At 36.5% G+C, this 7408-nt stretch overlaps 1 pseudogene; it reads left to right on the forward strand.

Annotated features, from left to right (window-relative positions):
* The first annotated feature begins 633 nt into the window (after positions 1 to 633).
* Positions 634 to 7101, forward strand: LOC114388273 (annotated as a pseudogene).
* The last annotated feature ends 307 nt before the right edge of the window (positions 7102 to 7408 follow it).

The raw sequence follows: 7408 nt of genomic DNA on the forward strand, positions 1-7408 counted from the left end.
ACTTTCAATTACTCTGTTGCTTTATTGCACTAAGTTTCCAACTTATCTCTCCACTTAATCCCATAAAAGTTTGTTTTAAATTTGTATACATGATCTGGAGCAATTTGTTATGCCACTGATATATGTGAGTTTTTTTTTTTTGCTCAGGAAAAATAGATAATATATTAATTGAGTACCAGAGGTACTAGATATACAAGTAAAATATAAGACCAAAGGCTGATGGTTTCATTAGCGGACTAATGTAATCCTAATAGAAACCAAAGCCTAGATTACAAGTGACCTGTATTTTGCAACTATGCCCTGTACTGACAGCAACTAATACACAAATCTTGATCTAAGGTTGTTGGACCAGTGATTGTAGCTAATGTTAAAGTCCTTCTCTAAATTCCGTAGCTCTAAATTCCATAGCCACGCCCACAATAGAAAAGATGCATCATCCATGATTTTATTAGCATCGAATGTGTCATCGGAGAAGATTATCTTATTTCGCTGCTGCCAAATCGACCATATAAGAGCCAACCACCACCATCTCCACCTGTCCCCCCTAACTCCCTGAGTCACACCATGTATGTGTTGTAGGAAATGTTGTTTTGAGTTTTGCGGAAAAGGGCCGACATAGTGAGTACAATACTCATGTGTTTTTTGGGTATGTAAGTCAATCATAATAATTTCTCAAGATTTCCAGTTCTCTAGCAATAATAAATGGACTGGACTAGAAACAACTAGACTATCAATAAATTTTAAAACCAAAACCATAACAAAGAAAACTATCAGTTCCTACATTTAGTCTGTAGTTGGCAACTATTTTGGTCATGCTTTGGATTTGAGTAAACCCAGGCTTTTTAAAATGCTTTGTCATATCCTTTGTTGGAACAAGGACATTATAATAATGAAACCATACACATGAATCAATTAACACAAATTATTTAATTTAACTAAAGATTAATTTCAAGTTTAAATTGTCAGCATATAGTTATTAGAAAATTTGTCACCTATAATAATTTTATATATTTGAAGATTATTTTTAATGAAAAATACAAGTAGTGGAGGGTTGGGGGCGAAGAAGAAGGGTGAAAACCCATTAGTATAAAACATATATATATTAAATTAACAATCCGTAATTCATTATATGTTCTAATTTAAGGTTGTTAGTATTTTTTATGCATATTTAAATTGAATAAAAAATTATTTTATTCAAAAATAGTATCAAATTTAAATAAATTTTTATTCTAAAATAGAAAACAAAATAGAAACTTAATACATATTTTTTTCGGTGAATAATATACATATATTTATAATTAGGCTAAGAAATTCATTTATATAAAATAATTATTTTTTCTATAAATATCACATCTCTACAACGTTTTGTAGTGGATGAAAAAGTTTGAAACAAGCCACTCTTTTATTTATTCATAAAGCCAAAAAAAATATAATGTTGAACAAAATAATTAATCAGACTTTAAAGAATTTTTTTAGGTAACTTTAAAGAATTGGTAAAGCTTAATACATGTATTCTATCTATTAAATCAATATTTTTATAAATATATCTATAATTATAGACACAATTCACCTTAAACCTATACCTAGCTATAACTTAAAATAAATCTATCATATTCAATTGTTTTTTGATGATTGGGTTTCTTCTTGTCAAATAACATTTGCAGAGAGGAAGAGGATTGTGAAGATGCCAAACTAAAACCCAATGATAGAAGTTTGAGGACCTACTTAAGCAATGGAGAGATAGACGCAAACTCTAAAATTGATTCTTCTGAAGTAAGGTTTCACTCATTGGGGCTAGGAGCCTTGGAATCACTTTGGCTTGTTTATGTATCCTGGTCTACAAAATAAAAAATAACTTTTCTTTTCTGTCTGAACATTCTTTCTTTGAAGATTGAGGGGGGAGGGAGGGATTGGTATCTCTATATTTTACAATCATGTTTCATAATTGAAAATTTCCTCAATATATAAACTCAACAGTCATGTCCTTTGTAATTGCAAAGGTTATCTGCTTTCTTTCCTTCTGTGGAAATTATTAAACTTCCTCTTTCTATGTTTCACAGGATGTGTCTGCCAAAGCAAACACCAATGGAGCTGCACTGAGTGCCGATTGTAGAACATCTAGTAGTTCTGACATTACATTGTTAAGTTCTGATGGCAGTTCCAGACTTGATTCTGTGCGAGAAAATGGACTAAGAAATGGTGGCATCGCATATTACAATGACCATGGTTTTCTTTCAGACGCCAGCCACCCTTTAGAGCCCCAAAAGCATGTTGTAAATGCCTCTGCAGTAATGTATGATATTCATCAGAGGTCACACTGGGACTGGTCAGCATGCTCAGAACACAGTTTCAGTACTGACAGTTCATCTAATGGTTCTCAGGATGTGTTTCCTAGGGAATAATCCCATCAAACATATGATATGGAAGTTGAAAGACTCAAGGCTGAACTTGCTGCATTGGCCAGGCAGGCAGATGTGTCAGACTTGGAACTGTAGACTCTTAGGAAGCAAATTGTAAAGGAAAGCAAAAGAGGACAGGAGCTCTCAAAGGAAATCATTAGCTTGAAAGAGGAAAGAGATGCACTCAAGCTTGAATGTGACAATCTCAGATCTTTTCGCAAATGAATGGAGGAGGCCAAAGTGAGTAACAAACCTCAATTGGGTAGTGGGGATCTTTGTACTCTTGTTGAAGAAATTAGACAAGAATTGAAGTATTAGAAGGAGCTGAATGTGAATCTCCAATTACAGTTAAAGAAGACACAAGATGCAAATTCTGAACTTGTTCTTGCAGTGCAAGACCTGAATGAAATGCTGGAGCAGAAAAATAGAGAAATATATAGTCTTTCCAATAAACATGAAGAGGGTAAAAACTCCCATGAGTTTGCGGGAAAGCTCTCTAATTGTGAAACAGATGAAGAAGAACAAAAATAGCTGGAAGAGCTAGTTAAGGAGCACAACAATGCCAAGGATACTCACTTACTTGAGCAAAAGATTATAGATCTCTATGGTGAAATAGAGATGTATAGGAACAAAGTGAACTGCAATAACAATTAAAAATGCAGTATGAATGTTCATCTCCTCCTCCTGCTGTTGATGACGTTGAGGCCCATATTCAGAATCTGGAAAATCAACTCAAGCAACAGTCTGAAGAATTCTCAAATTCTCTGGCTACTATCAAGAAACTTGAAACCCAAATAAGAAGATTAGAGGAGGAACTGGAGAAACAAGCCGAAGGATTTGAAGCTGATGTAGATGCCGTGACACGTGACAAAGTTGAGCAGGAGCAAACAGCCATCCGTGCCGAAGAAGCTTTGCGAAACACCAGACATAAAAATGCTAACACTGCTGAGAGGCTTCAAGAAGAATTTAGAAGGCTCTCAACACAAATGGCTTCTACATTTGATGCAAATGAGAAGGCTGCCATGAGGGCATTGACCAAAGCAAGTGAACTTCATGCGCAAAAAAGACTAGTGGAAGCAATGCTGCACAAAGTTAATGAAGAGCTTCAGTCAGCCAAAGCTGAGTATGAGGTAAAACTGAATGAACTATCCAACAAAATAGACATGATGACAGCTCAGAAACAACAGATGTTTTTGGAAATTGAGGACAAGTCCAAGCAGCTTGAAAATCAGAAGACACGTGAGGAACAAGTTTTTTTTTTTGCTTAGCAAAAATAGATATATATTAATGTGAAATAGTACCAGAGGTACTAGAGATACAACTATTGAAAGTAAGTATGCAGTTGGATCCTGTGAATACACAGACCCAAGCTATTACCCCTATAGCTGTTACATGGTTATAAACCACCCCTCCCCACCTAGCTAGTAAAAGCTTCCTTTAGGTTTGAGGACCATTGATTGAGATGTACAGAAAAATCCTTCTCCATAGCTTTAATCCATGACCAGAGTACAAAAACTGCATCATCCATTAAACGTGTGGTTTTGGAAGACTATTTTATTTCTGTGGTTCCAAATTGACCAGGTCAAAGCCACCCACCAGCATTTCCATCTTGTATGGTTCCTTACTCCTGCTGCCCCAAGTGTGTGATGCAAGAAATGGTCTCTTGGATTAATTGGCAGTGCTGTTGTTAAATTAGCCCAAGATATAGACTCCCACCACAGGGGTAAGGTACAACTGCAGTTAAAAAATAAGTGCTCTGCCTCCTCATCTTTAAGTCCAAAGAATGGACATAACCTAACATTTACCACCACCTGGCGCCTTATAAGATTCATTTTTGTTGGTAACCTGTCTTTGATCAATCTCCAAGCGAAGATAGCTGATTTGGCTGGGATTTTTAATTTCCATAGGTCCACAAAATCAGAATTCGGGATTGACCCCCTTAGCTCTCTCCATATAAGGTCATACCCGCTTTTTGATGAGTAATATCCACTGTGGTCATGCTTCCATATCCATTTATCTTCCCTATGAGGATGAACTTGCTGCTGAGCTAAATCCCCAATAAAAGTATCCGCCAACAGTAGCTCTGATTCAAAAAGATCCCTTCTCCAAGTGAGATTCCATTCCCATCCAGTGCTGTTGCTGGTTCCCATGCACGAAATGGTTGTCTGTTTTTGAGAGGATATGTTGTATAACCTTGGGTATTTCTCCCTTAAAGGCATGGCAGTATCTAACCATGGATCCTCCCAAAATCTGAACTTGTCTCCGCCCCCCACCATCCAACCAGTTTCTTTTCTTATTGCAGAATTATGCTGCTGGTGTAGAATTGAAATGATGTCCTTCCACCAGATGGAATCTTGATTAGCTGTTGTGCCCTCCTCCAAATCCCTCAAACCACCATACTTGGAATCTAGTATTTTTGCCCAAGGCTCCTCGTGCTTGTGAAAAAGATCCCATCGCCATTTTCCCAACAGGGCCGCGTTAAATGTCCTAAGATCTTTGACTCTAAGGCCACCTCTGTCTTTTGGTTGACATATTTTCTTCCAATTGACCCAAGCTATCTTCCGCTGCTCTAATCCTCCTCCCCATAAAAATCTTCTTTGGATGGCCTCCAATTTGGTTATTACTTTTGAAGGTACCCTGAAAAAAGAAAAGAAATAAATAGGAATTGCTGTTAAAGTTGCATTAATAAGTGTCACTCTACCCCCAATGGATATGTGTCTTTATTTCCAGGTGGCTAGTTTTCTCTCACATTTTCTGACAAGAGGATCCCAAAGTTTGCTACGTCTTGGGTTATCCCCTATAGGGATACCCAAGTACGAGAAAGGCGAGGCCAAGATTCTACAATTTAGATAATCAGCCGCCTCTTCTGCCCATTGTTCAGACTTCCCAATGACTCCAAAACTGCTCTTTGAGAAATTTATTTTTAGGCCAGATACAAGTTCGAAACTTCTCAAAATGGATTTAATTATCTGCACGTTTTGCATTGTTGCCTCCCCAAAAAATATGGTGTCATCTGCGTGAGGAACAAGTTAGTAGGGATTCCTCTGAAGAGATCCAAATGCTAAAACCAGAAAATGAAAAGCTTAAAGTGTAGATATCATGCCTCTCCAAGCAAGTAGAACAAAAAGAAATGTTAAGAAATGATTTGGAGCTTATGAATAAATCACTTGAGGAATCTGAGGCTTAGTTACAGAGTAGAACAGTGGAAAGCAATGAGCTGGTGAGTGAAATTGCTTTATTGAAGAAGGAAACAGAAAGGTCACTTGATGAGCTAAATAGGATAAAGAATCTCAAGTATGAAAAAGAGTTGGCGGGTAGAGTGTTGCAGTCAGAGTTAGAAGCACTTAGAACTCAATATAATGACTTGAAAAGTTATCTTCTTGGGGATGAGGCTGAGAAAGAAAATCTGAGAAAGCAAGTTTTCCAGCTAAAGGGTGAACTAAAGAAAAAAGATGACGCATTAATCAACATTGAGAAGAAGTTTAAGGATAGCAATGGACACACACAACTTTTTGAGGGAACTAAAACAAATTCAAAGAACAAAAAGGGTGCATCAATTCCTCAGACTTCAAAAGAAATGGCAAATCTGAGGGAGAAAATAAAAACACTTGAGGTAACTTCATGAATCCAAGTGGTTTCAAGAGATAGATAGGTCCTTTGACAAAACTGCTTGATTCCTAAATGCTAATTCTTCTATTGATATTTTCTTCTACTACACAAATTTTCATTCCTCTGCGTTTTCTTCGTATAGTTTGTTTAGCTATGGCAGTTGGGGGAGCATATAAACTAAAAGAGTTGTTTGTGGCAGGCCAGGATAAAGTCAAAGGAAACAGCTTTGGAAATGTCAACTTCTTCATTTTTGGAGAAGGAAAGGGAGCTCCAATCCAAAATTGAGGAACTGGAGGACAAAGTGGAGGAATTCAACCACAGCATTGCTTTGCAAAAGGTATACAGTATATTGATTATTATAACACATAGCTCAAGCAATTTCCTAACTTAAATAAAAATTGAGCGTCTTAGTGTCAATTGGCATATCCATTAAAATGCACCGATGAATGATGGAAATAAGAAATTTTCAAATATATATATATATATATATATATATATATATATATATATATATATATGATTAATCTTAGCCAAAGTTTCACATCAATTTTGGTTCCATAAAGTTTAAATCACAATTTACAAAGCAAGTCTTGCTTGCCGTTGTTGTCTGGTTTAAGTTATTATTATTCTATTGTCAGTATGAAGTTATTGAAACATATATCAGCAATAAATATAATTGGCTTGCACTTCAAATAGGTTGTTGAGGACAAGAATACTACTACTTCAAATGGTGTTGCAGTGTCATTATTCAAGAGGTGTGTTCTTTATCTTTTTCCTATACCTTGAAGTACACATAGTTTATTACTAGTTCTGACTACTTAGTTTGTCCGTGTTACTCTTGTAAACTTGTGAATTGAAGCTATTGGAATTCATTCGTTATTGATTACTTTTTGTCCGTGGCAGTGATGTACATTTGTCGGAGAAAGAAGCCGAAATATCCACAATAGATAGTAATGAGGGTGGCAACCTTTGTGAAACTTTAGCTGAATTATTGTTGTTGAAAGGAAAGAAACAACTCAATGGAAACGGAGCTCAAAGAGTTGCAACAAAGATACTCAGAAATGAGTCTAAGATTTGTGGAGGTAGAAGGTGAAAGACAAAAGCTTGTCATGACTGTACGAAACCTCAAGAATGCCCGGAAGGCCCAAATGACTAGTTCATCATATGTGCTATGGAAATAGTATAAGATGAATGAATTAATGTGTACAATGGCAAGATATGTATGCATTTTCTTCTCCTTTTCTTAGGTTTTTTCTCCCTCCCTTCCGAATCGTAAATGTGTGCCATAATAAGGGTACCGTTTTACGAGAATGGGATGAGAGAGAGTGAGATAGACAGAGAGAGGAGAGAGAGTGAACCCGAGAGGGAGAGTGAGTGGACCACTGTGAGTAGGGGGAGAG

Source organism: Glycine soja, chromosome 1, assembly GCF_004193775.1.
Source record: "Glycine soja cultivar W05 chromosome 1, ASM419377v2, whole genome shotgun sequence".
NCBI lineage: Eukaryota > Viridiplantae > Streptophyta > Magnoliopsida > Fabales > Fabaceae > Glycine > Glycine soja.